This window comes from Schistocerca cancellata, chromosome 4, assembly GCF_023864275.1.
Source record: "Schistocerca cancellata isolate TAMUIC-IGC-003103 chromosome 4, iqSchCanc2.1, whole genome shotgun sequence".
In the NCBI taxonomy this organism is placed as follows: domain Eukaryota; kingdom Metazoa; phylum Arthropoda; class Insecta; order Orthoptera; family Acrididae; genus Schistocerca; species Schistocerca cancellata.
In genome coordinates, this window is record NC_064629.1 from 100,338,762 (window position 1) to 100,353,723 (window position 14,962).

The following is a 14,962-nucleotide window of genomic DNA, read 5'->3' on the forward strand; positions in this document are numbered from 1 at the left end:
CAGTTGCACCTGTCTAAGGTTTACTGGTTATTCTCGGGATATGTCTGATGGATATCGCGGTACGTTACAGAGCAGCGTTGTTATGGTTGGTGCGTGAACAATATGATCGTGTGTACGAGATCACAGGAGCTGATATTCATACATCCATACATATAATAAAAATAGTTCTGTTCCACATCCTCTTCGAAGCCACTAAGCCGATTTCAACCTAACTTGATACTCGTATCACTTACTGTGTGGAAAGAATGGTTGTGAAGGTAAAAACCGCATACCTGTTAAACTGGTGGGACTGGATAGTAGTGTAGCTCACAAGCGAATCCCGTCTTTATTCCTCCAGTACTTAAGAATGAGAGCAGTTAATGACTTGCAACAAACGTTACACGTAATTTTAAACCTTTACTAAACTTTTTCTCGCTGACAGCCCTAACAAAATGGTGAAGGCAAAAACGATTATTGCTTACTACATTTTCGTTGTTACAATTACAGCGTTTAATTTGGGAGAAGCGTTTGCACTAAGTACTTTTTCAACGTAGGTGAAATTAGTTGTCATTCCTCCCAGACCATGATGAACAGCTGTTGCTGTAATTTTCGGTAAATTAAATGGCACACAACTGACGCTTTAGTACGTCGATATAATTTTACGGGCACATTCAGTTTTACATGACAATACTGTCTGCAAAATGTGTCACAGTTAGTAGCAAAGCTGTAATAAGTCAAAATGTGATGCCTGATGCGGCAATTTTAGTGCATGAACAGCGACAATGTAGTAAGCAATAAACTTTTTCCTTTCATCATTTTGTGGGGCTGTCAGCAAGAAGAAGTTTAGTGAAGGTTTGAAATCACTAACTGCTCTCATTCTTAAGTACTGGATGAATAAAGACGGAATTCGCTCTTGAGCTACACTACTTTTCCAATCCCACTCATTTAATGGTTCGAGGGTTTTACCCTCACAGCGATTCTTTCCACACAGTAAGTGATGTGTGTAGCAAGCTAGATTGCAATCGGTCCAATTGCTTCGAAGCGGATGTGGATCATACATCAATTTTTTCTATATGCATGGATGTACGGAAATGAGCTCCTGTGATCTCGTACACACGATCTAATTTTCACGCACCAACCAATGCAACGCTGCTCTGAACGCACCATGATATCCGTCAGACATATCCCGAGAATGAAACTTCCTGGCAGATTAAAACTGTGTGCCCGAACGAGACTCGAACTCGGGACCTTTGCCTTTCGCGGGCAAGTGTTCTACCATCTGAGCTACCGAAGCACGACTCACGCCCGGTACTCACAGCTCCATTTCTGCCAGTATCTCGTCTCCTACCTTCCTATCATATTTTCATATCAGCGCACACTCCGCTGCAGAGTGAAAATCTCATTCTGGAAACATCCCCTAGGCTGTGGCTAAGCCATGTCTCCGCAATATCCTTTCTTTCAGGAGTGCTAGTTCTGCAAGGTTCGCAGGAGAGCTTCTGTAAAGTTTGGAAGGTAGGAGACGAGGTACTGGCAGAAGTAAAGCTGTGAGTACCAGGCCTGAGTCGTGCTTCGGTAGCTCAGATGGTAGAGCACTTGCCCGCGAAAGGCAAAGGTCCCGAGTTCGAGTCTCGTTCGGGCACACAGTTTTAATCTGCCAGGAAGTTTCATATCAGCGCACACTCCGCTGCAGAGTGAAAATCTCATTCTGGAAATATCCCGAGAATAACCAGTAAATCCCAGACAGGTGTAGTGCGAAAGGCACTGACGAGCGTCAGGAGTACGCTCCGTTGTATTCGTGCAGTATCGTCCTGTAACCCTCCTGTCGAAGGCGATCCGCCTTGACGCTGGCAGCGAAACCGACAACAGCATAGAAAATAGCTTCTTGATGTGGTCGCACAGCATGAAGCAGACTCAATAGAAGTTCATTACTATGATTCTATGGCAATGGATCACTTATGGAGCCTTGGGGAGAGCTCTTGGAATTTATTTTGATTACTTTGCTTTTCCCCGTATGCAACTGGGCACTTAACTTCTTAGGTCATCAGTCCCCTAGAACTTAGAACTACTTAAACCTAACTAACCTAAGGACATCACACACATCCATGCCCGAGGCAGGATTCGTAGCGGTTGCGCGGTTCCAGACTGTAGCGCCTAGAACCGCTCGGCCAGTCCGGCCGGCTATAGCCGGTAGTGCTAGCACGGGCAGTTTTTGGCATATTTTAGGCGCCTTCTGAGTAGCGGACTTTACGAGTTTTAGAAAGTTCCTTTTCACGTGTAGAAACCTCCAAATAGTAATGAAATTTAGAGGGATTCCGTCAAGCCACAGCGTAGTATCTCTGGCGAGAGAAAGTCTTCCCTGCAGAAGTAATTATGTGGTTCTATGGAGATCTGTACTAGTTTGTTACCCCGCATCGGAACAATCACTTCATTTACCTTTTCCTCAAATCTCGCCCTGGATTCCGTATGAACAACTACCAGGACGTCATCTGTGCATGTAACAACACCTTCCACAGTATCGGCCCTGTGTAGCAGACTCAATAGAAGTTCATAACTTTGATTCTATGGTAATGCATCACTTATGGAGCCTTGGGGAGAGCTCTTGGAATTCTTTTTGATTACTTTGCTTTTCCCCGTATGCAACTGGGCACTAAGTCCAGTATAATAATCGGCAAAACTCTTGTACAAACATTTGGGAATGCCATGATCTCGGAGGTATGCGAACTTCGCAGGCCACCAGAGATGACCCAATATGCCTGCGATTTCAGTCATGAGTTCACGTTTCTTAGTCGACTTTTCTACCACCTGAAGAGCTTTACTAACCGTATCATCTACAGCCTTCCCTTTCCTGAATCTATAATGGCACTGGTTCTGACCCAAGGGCTCCTTGTACACTTGCAACTGGTCACAAAGCAGATGCTTCTGATCTTGGCCAAGACGTTCAATAAGGAAAAGTATTTGTAGGTTATCTGTGATGCTGCGTCTTAATCCTTTCCGTTTCCAGTCACTCCTCGCCTAGCTGATTTCCAAGTCTCTTGGATCCTAGCTATTGGCAAAGTCTCCTTAAGACAAGAAGTTTTTGAGTGGACCGCACAACCTTAAGATAGACCCCTCCCAAGCCTGATACATTTCCAGTTTAGACCACGGAAATTGCGACACCAACTTTGCTCGTGAGCAAAAGGTGACAACAACATCCGATTGTCATATTCATTGCGTAATTCGCTTCGAAACTGTGCATGTATTTCAGTATATGTGTTTCTGTTATCAGGAAGTAGCACGGCTAGCAAACATTCAGCTGATTCCCTTCACCAAGCTATCATTAAGCCATTCTCTCCACGAATTGTGGACAATTCCTTTTCACTCAACAGCTTACATGCTCTTCCCTATACGTCAAAGTCCATTCGAAAAAATTTCTTCCAGTTTATTCTGTTAGTTTCCTGAAGCGAAGTCTTATGGCGCATCTTAACTGTCATGTATTCATCGAGTCTCGCAGCACGCTATGATTGGCCTAAAGCGAGTTGATAAACTCTTCTTCTTAATGTTACCCCTTGCCTCAACATGGGAAGTCATGGGCTCCACAGGACTGTAAGCTGACTATGTATTTTTTGTAGGGATTGTATGTCGTGTGCTCTTTGAAAGAGTTCATTTACTAGTTGCACACCCAAGTCTACATATACCGGTAGTGACTGCAATGAAGATGCTGTAATTTAGGCAGTTAAGACGTTCTGATCTGTTTTCCTGGTACCTAACTCATCTATGCTTTTGTCTGCTTGTCTACTATTATTGCCATTTTCCTCTTTGATGACATTTATGTTGACTAGGTTTCATCTACGCTAAAATATCTGATTAACTGAAAAAATTGAACTGTAGAAGCAAACCTTCTACTTATTTCCCAGTGTATTGGTCGAAATGTTCCTCTACGATGGTGAGTTAATCGGGCTGCTAGCAGGTCAAGATGAAGTACAGTTTAGCAGCCAAGTCGTGAGCTGCATTGTTGGTGTTGACTGAAGTCAAACAGTGGACTGTCACTAAAATATCCCTAGTCAAGGAAATCTTTTCTTCATGACAGTTACAGAAGGCTACACGAAGTGGAGTGATAACCACAAAGGTACAACAAATCTAGACTTTTGTCGTCATGATTTCGCTCTTCTGTTCATTATGGTATTGCTGTAAACACTGGAATATCTGCTAGCCAGCAATGTGTCCAATCTCCGTAGCTATAGATTCATCCAACGAACGGAGAAGATCATGTATCAAGGTACTTTTTCAATAAATTAGTTTGTGATCTTGGTAGTACCTGTAATGGTTTTTCTGGCCAATGCATCGAAGACTGTGTCAGACTGACTATAATGGTCCCAGAGTGCCATTCAACTCCCCGATATTGTCCACTTGCGTCTAACCATCCTCTTATCTGAGGCAACAATATGTGCGGCGCTAGATCTATCAAAAAAAAAAAAAAAAAAAAAGAATGGCTCTGAGCACTATGGAACTTAACAGCTGTGTCAACAGTCCCCTAGAACTTATAACTACTTAAACCTAAATAACCTAAGGACTTCACTCACATCCATGCCCGAGGCAGGATTCGAACCTGCGACCGTAGCGGTCGCGCGGTTCCACACTGAAGCGGCTAGAACCCTTGGCCACACCGGCCGGCGCTAGATCTATCACTCGGGCTCACTGTGCCCATAGCCAGTCACAGGAGAGCTGCAAAGCTTCGTATTCTCCTCATGTCTCCTCCAATATTTCCTTCCTCTGGCCTCGAGATGTAATCCGGTGAAAATTTCCTCGAGACTACCTCCCTCATTCCTTACTTCCTGTGCATTGAAAGCCAACCTCAGTGTCCAAAGGTGGCTTTTTAGTGTGACGTCCTTCTGCCTGGAGAACAGTACTCTTCCTTTGATTTACAGATTCCCCAGTGCATCCACCACTTCTCCATTGAGGAGGTGTAACATCACCAGAATTATGGCACACATCATTTGGTGGTGACACCACCTGGTTGAAACGTATCTACAGAACTCTTCCTCCACCTTTCGAACCTTGTCCTTTCTCACACAACAACGAAGCAAATCATTGTTATGTTAGCACGTCTTTGCTCTGCTTTCGCATTATACTACCCTGCGAAGCCTATTACTAAATATAATATCAAAATAAAAGCTTAGATCACCTCTGACTAACAAAATATTGTAATCTCAACAAAATAAGATAACGATATGAAACTAACATAATTTACCACAAAGCTAAATCCTGTATTCCGTAAGACTCGTCTCTTACTGGCTCGAGCTTAGTCCGTAAGGTATCTTGCTTGCAGCCTGACTTTCTGATTCCATTCCTGCCCTCTTGCACCCCATTCTCATCGCTTGTATCAGCAGTGGCACATGTGGTAACGTAAATAGAGCACTTACGAATGGTTTAACGTGCCGCACATAGAGAATGGTTGTACACATTGGCAGCTGAAACTTAACATTTACTGGCAACGTCACTTTTATGACTTAGTATGGGCTTCGATATTGTCTAACCGATTTCTTCGTTTCCATACTTGATCTGTATTCGTCTCTTAAAATTCTCACAAAACTTTGTATCGGTTACCCGTTGTTTCCTATCTTAGGTTTAATAACTTCAAAAGGTAACAGCATCTTCCTTCCATACACCAGCTCGTATAGAGGAAGCCCAATGTTATTATGTGCCATCGAAATGTATGCAGCCACAACATTGGTAGGTAAATGTCATGAAGTTGGTTCCCTGAATCTTACTATCATGTGGGGGAAACCAAACTTACATGAACAGTAATTCACCATTGCTTGAGCACCTACGTGATTATATAATGCAAAAAATAGTCTATGCTAGTTAACATGTAATGATTGCTTACTGGTGTGTGGCTAAATGGAATCAATTTGTTAATCCCCACCATTTCAGATGGTTTGGGTGCTACCTTTAATCTTCGAAGAAATATTTGCTGATGGCATAAATTGGTACTCTGAGCACACAACATGAAATTTCTTACATATTGTCTTCGCATTCTCCACTACTCTGTCCTGATAAGATGTGGTCATAAGCTTTTTTTTAATACTTCCTTTCATAGTGCTGTTGGCACTACAATGCGTGTCCCAAGCTCCATTGTCCATCATTCGCCGTGAACTGTGGCTGTGTTTTGAATAGGTGACATTCCAAATCAGTGGTTTGTAGTAGTAGTAGTAGTAGTAGTAGTAGTAGTAGCTTTATTCATCCATAGATCTCTTGTTACAAGGACATAGGACATGTCAATGTATACAAGTTTAGACCAATTTAAAATAAGCTAATTCGTATACACATACATTTACAGACTTCTAGTTAGAGACAATCATTAGATTTACTCCTGGTATACAATACTTTTTTACAAATAACTTATTAAATAATGTACTGCCACTCTGTTAACTCTTATCTCACTACCAGTTACTGCACACACTATACACACATTGTTTCATAACACTTCACTCACTACACACACAAACACACACACACCCATTGGTGATCTCTGGGCTATTTTCTGTACCGCAACTTCCCATTTGCTATCCCGAAAAGCTGAGTCAGTATCCTTCTATGATGAGTGAGTTGTTGAGCTCAGAAAGAGGAAGAGGTGCTAGTATTGTGCTATGCATAGCTTGGGGGTATCTTTTTCTAGAAAAGGAAAAAAGAAGGAAAAAAGTAGTGTGAAGGTGTGATGTGGAATGTTGGATGTTTTATAATCATTATTATTATTTATTTCTATAACTTTTTTTAACCAAACCTCTACTCTGTTTTATCTAAGTAATCCTTTGGTGTAGAAAATGTATTGCATAAGAGGTACTTTTTAGCTGCCTTTTCAAATAAGTGTATTTTTGCAATTTCTTTAACCTCTTTTGGTAATATATTGTACAGTTTTATTCCTTGGTAGAAAATGCTGTTTTTAGTTTTGTGCTTATTTTTTCTTGGTAAATGTAACTTGAGTCTAACTCTTGCTCCATGGTCATGGACAGAGCTGTTCGTGCAATAATTACCAATGTTATTTTTGATGTATACAACTGACTGGTAAATGCATTCCCACCGAGCAGTTAAAATCCCCAGTGTTTTGAAAAGATCTTTATAATGAGCTCAACTACTACTTTTGGTTATTATTCTTGTGTCTGTTTTCTGGGGTTTGAAAACTGTTTTGATATTTTGTGCATCTGATTCCCAAAGAAGAATGCCATAGCTAAGAATTGAGTGTACATGTGAATTGTATGTAACTAAAAGACACTGTGTGTCACACACTGTTGACAGGATTCTAAGGGCATAACATGCTGATGACATTCTGTTTGCAAGTACCTTTGTGTATTCACACCACTTCAACTGAGAATCAATATTCATTCCTAGAAATCTTGCATTTGTTGTACAGTCTATAGAGGTGCCATCTGCATTTAATTTAACATTGTCATTTTCTCTCTTCAAACTGAAATTCATGGCATTTGTTTTCTTTATGTTCAATGTCACTTTATTGCTTATACTTCCTTGAGAGTTTCATTTGCTTTCTTTGCAAGCAGTTCTCTTGTTTTTTCTGTGACTATAATATTGCTGTCAATTTTTTCACCATGAGTAACACTACTGGGAAAGTCATTGATGTGTATCAGGAATAGTATTTGTCCTAATATGCTACCTTGCAGAACCTCTATATTAATGTATTTTGGTTCTGATAAGTGTTTTACTAAATGTTTAGATCTATTTGAAGTATGTGTTACCTCTATTCTTTGTTTCCTATCTGCATACGTATGATCAAAACCAGTCATTAGCTACCCCTCTTATACCTTAAGCTTCTAATTTATTTAATAGAATCTTGTGGTCTACAGTATCAAAGGCCTTAAAAAGATCCAAAAATATGCCTGTGACATACTCATCTTTGTTGAAAGCATGAACTACAACGTTTGTGAATTCTACTATGTCTAATTCTGTATTTTTGTCACTTCAGAAACCAAACTGTGGTTAGCTTAAAAGATTGTCTTTATTCAGGTAATTCACTAATATGTCTTTTATAATTGTTTCTATTACTTTTTAGAACTTAGGCTTGTAGTTTAGGGAATGATTCGATGCCTGATTTTACTGTTGTTATTTGACAGAGACAGTCTGATAGTCAGATATCTGTTACAGCTACATCACATTTTTCCTTGTCCATATTTCTGGCCACATGGTCGGTTACTATTGCAGTCATTGTAGTAACCCTTGTTGCACTATTGACCAATAGGGACATGCCAAAACATTGAAGGATATTTATGAAGGCGCTGCTGGATTCATTTCTGATATTAGTGTTGATGTTAATGTCGCCGCACAGAATTATGTTGAGCTTTGTACTTGAGACTTCATCTAGAACTTCTATTAATTTATTGAAAACAGTGTCCACAGTAACACTGGGAGATCTATACACACACAAAATGATTAATTTCTTGGTGATATGAAGCCTTGTTAATTCAACAGCTAATATTTCAAAGTGTTTGTCTTCATTTAATGTACTGAGGTCATGTCTTGGTTTGAACTGTGTTCCTTCTCTGATGCATGATCCTTCTCCCCTTGAAGCAGTTCTGCAGTAAAAGTTTGATCTTTCATACAATGATAATACTACATGTTGGATTTCTGTGTCTCTACGACAATGCCCAGTAACACAAACTACTATGTAGTTCAAAGATTGGAGCTCAACTTCTAATGGTTGTATTTTATTTTTTGTGGCTTCTGCCGTTTTTCAAAGCTTGACAAATGCTCATATGGCGGTAGTCTTTCTTCTCCATCACTCAGAACTATCTTGGATCTTGCCCAGATTGCGTATTACCTCTAAGTTTATTTTCCTTCATTTCAGTGCCAATCGAGTCAATTTGCTTGATGGATCTTTCAATCCCAATAGCTGTTCATATGCCGTGTGTTCAGTTAAGACTAAATTTTCTGTCATACAGGTAACACCTGAAGTATGTCACAGAGTATATTAAACTCAACATCCCCTCTTCCCTGACTGACTAATGTTTTTGGCTTTATTTAATTGTCTTTATGCATACATTACAGGATGTTCCCATTAACTTCCTGGTTTAGAACCCACCCTATTACTTCCTGATTTCTTGGGTCACAGGAGACGATAAATTCCTCTTCTTAATTTGAAAATATTGGTTCAGAACTAGGAGTTAGTGCTTCCCTTAATTTCTCAAATGTGGCTTGACATTCAGAGATAAACTGAGAATATCAGCAGATTCATTGACAAATTTTCTAGAATAACAGTTAATCCTAGAAATGAGTTTAGCTGTTTAGTAGTCTCTGGTGGCAGGAAATCACACACTGCACTTATCAACCTTGAGTTTGTTTTCACACCATGTTGGCTAATCACATGACATAGATAGTTTACTTCCGTTAACACAAAGTAGCACTTCTCAATGCTCGATGTTATGTGTGTTTGAATGCCACCTTTTAAACATTTCTTATGTGTGTTGCTTCACATCCTTCAAAAGGACGACAGTGTTATCCAAGTAAACCATGCAATGGGGTGTCTTCAAATCTCTTAGCATCACATCTAGAAATAACTGACATGTGGCCATTGCATTATTTAGACCAAATGTCATCCATCCATGCTGGGAATGTCCCAAACCATGTAACAGTGTTTGGCTGGTCTTCCAGCAATCCTTACAACTAGTGGTAACCACTCTTTAGATCCATTGTGGAAAATTATTTGAAGTAACCTAAGTTGTGAAATGTTTCTGTAATATTTGGTATAGGATAAGCATCTGCAACCGTTCTAGGACTTAAACACCGATATTCAAAACGGAATCTGTACTTTTTTCTGCAATGCAATTGCTTTTTAGGTACAATGGTGGCCAATGTGACCTTCTTCGACAATGCCTGCATTTAGTTGTTGACAGATAAACTCTTCCATTATTAGTTTGAAGTGCTGAACTATTCTATATAGTTTCCTAAACATAGGAGATTTGTCTGCTGATGCGATTCTGTGTTGTGCTATAGCTGTTGCCAGCAATGGTCCACTAGCATTGACTAAATCTACAATACTTTTTCAATAGCTTGTCTTTGGCTACCCTATATTCTCCTTCAAAACGCTGAAATTTTTCATGTAATACAACTGTATTGGTGGCTTGGTAATGCCAGAGGTCGACACTTGACCTGCCAAAAATAGTTCTCATCCAGAGTGTTCAAATTGGCAACTAATAACCCTTTCGCAAAGCTACTTCATAGGGGCTGAAATTATTCACACTAATAGGAGCCATATATTCTCTATTCACTTATTGCATGCATATCACACTTCTGCTACAAAACAAGACGATGGGTGCAGTTCGTCATTGTCCTCCAATGGCTCTACCACACACAAGATAATATTTGGTAGGTCAGCACCTACACTCAGGCAGGGTAATTTCCTTGTGCCTTTCGGCACTCTCTCATGCAAACCGATTCTTAATTATTGTATAGATAGTTTACTCAGTTCTATCTTCATGACAGGAGAACCATGTAACCGTGTATCATTGGCAGCAGTCTCTGTCGAGCCAGAACAAAGTTCCACTGAGTTCAGTAGTGTGCTGTGGAAGATCAGTTTTTGCATGTCTACTTAAGAAATCCTACCCAAAGGCTGTGCCGTATGCCTCACTTAGACAGAGCAAAACTTCCACATACTCCCTGAAATGCTTTGCTCCATTGCCAAAACTGAGCATTGCCAAACCTAATGACATCACATCATTGTTTCCTTCTCGATGTAATCACTATTGCAGAGATTTTAGTCTCCTCCTACCCAAGAGCTCCAGACGTGCCACAGACACTTGAGTCCCTGTGTCTAATAACAACTTATGTTCCATGCCATTTCTGTTGCCAACTAAGCAACACGCCGTCTTCATAGCATTCAGTTTTCCAGTGAATGTCGTCTGGCCGTTTTGGAATTCCTGTTGGCGTTTAACGACGATTTACTACGATCTCGTCTATTTCGTTTCCTACTCCTACAATCCTGCATGCCTTCTCTCACCACTCCACAGTCATGACACTGTGGCTGGCGACACTGCTTCCGAATGTTTCCCACATGTCCACATGTATAATACTTTACATCTGTAGATAAAACGTGTCATTTGTCCCTCATTCATCTCACTACATCTGCCTCTTTCAGGTGCACAGATTCTGTGGTGGAGTGACCAAATCCTTTCGCTTTTCCGTTCACACTCTTCTAGTCGTCCACTGGGCATATTGGGTCTTTTGAGACCTCACACCCCTTGTACATTTTGTGCTTCATTTGTACTGAGCCTGCAGTGCTCGTGGTCACTGACATCTCTTTCCTAGCTATGATCTAAAGATCCACTGTGCAACAGTATGTTTACTTATTTCTTTAATTTATAATAACTTAGTTTAAGAATGGATAAAAATGAGCACTTAGTATCTTCAACGACTCCAGCTGGTTTAATGGATTCAATGTTGCCAGCAAATGGCTGAAGTTGGTAAAACTTATTAACAATGAAGGTTACTGATTAATTGAGGTTCAGACAGCATTGTTGACGTAAGGGAAGCAGAATATGGTTGACTTTATTGGGCAAGCTCTGTACTTTTATTCAAAACTCACAGTTTTCCATGTATGTAAGATATATTTCATAACAGTTCATTATAGCGTAAGTAAGTCATAAATTATGAAAATTGTGAGGATCGTTTTATAAATTAGGATAGAATTTAAATACAGGATTAATTTTTGTTTCATGTTCATGGAAAACTTGTTTGGGGTGAAGAGGTCGAAGATTTTTCGTCAGATGTGGGCTACTGTTGATGTCGATGGTCACAGTGTTTTTGAACTGACTGGTGATGAATAGTTGCTCTCAGATTGTTTGGTCTGTGGAGAGCTCAGCTGCGTGGTCATCAGCGCCCATACAAAGTTCCAATTTTTACACAGTCCAGTTTTTACACAGTCCAGTTTTTACACAGTCCAGCCTAGCCACTACCACAAATGATGTTGATGATGATGATAATGAAATGATGAGGGCAACACAAACACCCATTTCCCAAACAGAGAAAATCCCCTTCCCAAAGAGGAATTGAACCCGAGACCCTGCGATCGAGAGGCAGCAACTGCCACTAGACTACGAACTGCGGACCTCTCAGATAGTGAAGAGGAGGAAGACAGTGATGTAATGGAAGAAGAAGATTGTGAAGATTACGTCATTTATGGTCGTTATGGTGTAATAGTAAGTAAAGGCGACACTATAAAAGATTAATTCGCTGTAAAAATGGAATGATTTGCCACAAAGATCCTCCAGCTAAGTGCCAAACTATCCCAAAAGCTCCTAATTACCACAGAAACAATATCTGTCGCAGTGAGGGAAACTAAGAGAGAGACTAGGAGAGTGTACAACAAGTGTAGTGATGATTATCCTAATAGTACACCTAAGACATGGAAGCAAGTAGATGGAGAAGATTTAGAGGCCTATAAAGGATTGCCTGTATATTATCTATAAGATCAGGGCGGGAGGATTTAAATAAACAGTGGAATGAAAAACATGGTAGGCCTGTTTTCAGGGCAAAAAGGCACCTAAAAAGATTTCAAGCTATCACACGTTTCCTCAAATTTGACAATAAGGAAACAAGACGCATTGTAGGGTTCATGGTAAATTAGCTGCATTTGGAAACGTTCATTGCAAGGCTTTCTAGGCTTTGACCTAACTGTTGGGGCACAGATTGTTGTGTACAGAGGGATATGTCCATTTCGACAACACATGAAAAGCATGGCTGCTAAATATGGTAGTAAAGTAGGGTGGACTAGTAATTCTAGTAATGGATTTCCATTGGATGAACACATTTATTTGGGAAAACAACCCAGTCAATAGAAGAGCAAATCAGGATTTTAGAGTCATGAAAGATCTATCTACAAAATGGTTCATTAAGGGCTGCAGTGATGTAGCTCATATTTTGACTAGCGTACCATTAGACAGAGAACTGCTAGCAGTGAAAACCACTTATGTTAAAACCCTAAAGAAAAACAAGATTGAAATTTATATGATGTAGCTACATTGTGCAAGAGAAGTAAATTCATCTGTTTTGGATTTCTTTGATTCGTTATCACCAGTAACATACATACCAAGAAAAATTTCAGCAGTTATACGTATCTCCTCCTTTCATAATCAACTGTAGTTGGCGATACAAAGAAGCCATAAGTAACAGATCATTACAATAACCACAAAGAGGGAGGGGGGTGGGGAGGTGTAGACACCATGGATCAACTTGTGGTCGTCCATAGCGTAAAACGCAGCACCAAGCGTTGGTCTCTTGTAGTATTCCACAATATGATTGTCATTGCTGGTACCGCTGCAGTGATTACATGGTTGTATCATCGCCCACAAAGCCTGTCTTCCAAAGAGAAGAGGTGGCAGCTTCTGTTTCATTTAGGACCACAGCTTTTGCATACATACATCGACAACACACTACTCAATAGCAGGTGTCTTCAGCAGGGAGCAAAAACTGATTTTTCTTGCCCTAATAACAAAGTAGAACATAACAATGTGATTTCACAACAAAGGTAGTGTGACAAAACCGAACAATAAATAAAGGCCTCTGACAAAATGAAATGCGGTCTTGAAAGACCCCAACTACCAAATCATGTAACTTTCCCTACGTGTCCAGTCGACGACGGCAGACATGTCTACCGAAGGCTGGAAGCACCCTTAAAAAGAAATTCAGTGATCTATGCTCAGCCTCTTGTAGAATAACTATGTCTGATTCGTCACTTCCCGTTAACTGAAAGTATGACCATTTATTTTTCTGATCCTGTGTAGAAATCTCTCTACTGATTCATTTAGCTTTCTGAATATTCCCCTAAGCTGTCCACGAAAGAACCTGGTACTGCTGAAATGTACATTTTATTCATTTCTTCATGGCACATTATATAGTATACGGAATTGGACTTAATCACGAAACGCTGGCCGACCGGCCGAAGGGGTCGACGGTAAGTCGAAATCCATTAAAGATAACAATAGCGATGGTTGAACAAGACCATTTGGCAAAAATCCCGAATGTAAGCAAAACTGAGAGCCTAGATGTAGCAGTATCTAGAAATAAGCAACGCTGCGTGCAAGGATCCATACGAAAGCGCATATGCACACTACGCTGCGAACTTTATAACGTCGCCGTAGGCGCCGAATTGCCGGCCCGTGGGGGGTAGCCCGCACCTAGCGCTGAGCAGGCGACAGCACCGCTTACAAATATTAGGAGCGCCGCCTAACGGCTTTCGTCTACGTCCATGCGTTTTGGCGGGCCTTTCGACTTCATCGGACCGAGGTACCAGACATTACGTACGTTTTCGCCTCATCCAATAAGTATAGTTTGGCCACCTGCGACAGTACTCGAGCTGCCCAGACGCCCAGACTTGCGGCAGCTTCTAAATTATTTATAAATGCTGACACATCCTAGGTTGTCTTGTCTCAGAAAGAGGTAATCAACATAGCATTCGTCGAATCTAAGAAAGAAATGACTACGTTAAATAATACTTTCCCTGCCTTTATCTCTGCTGTACAGGTTGTTAGGGGTACAAGTGCAGATATTTAAAAAGTGGTGACTCCAGACAGTGTACAGTACAACGTGACATCAGTATTTACTTCATTTGCAGACAAACAATTATAGCTATTGTAAGTAGAATTTTTTAGAACTGTTGGTACCTCCAAGTAGATGTGACAAGAGCAAATCATTAATTCCTGTTTTCCCCTGAGCAGCGGGTTGGGTGCTGAAGTGTGGACACATGGACACAAAACGGTTAGTCTGTCGTGACAGGTGTAGTCCACATACAAGGTAACATTTCCAGGTATAAATAGTATATCTTGATGAAAATTGGCACGTACTTAGAGTGATCAAAATAATGCAAAACAACTTTTCATTCTTAAAGGGTAAATCATACCCCAAAAGATAATTTGGCATCTTACATTTAGAGGGAATATTTTCGAAACCACATTCTTGATAACTGCATTACCAACTGTTATAATAATTTTAAATTTTGCAAAAT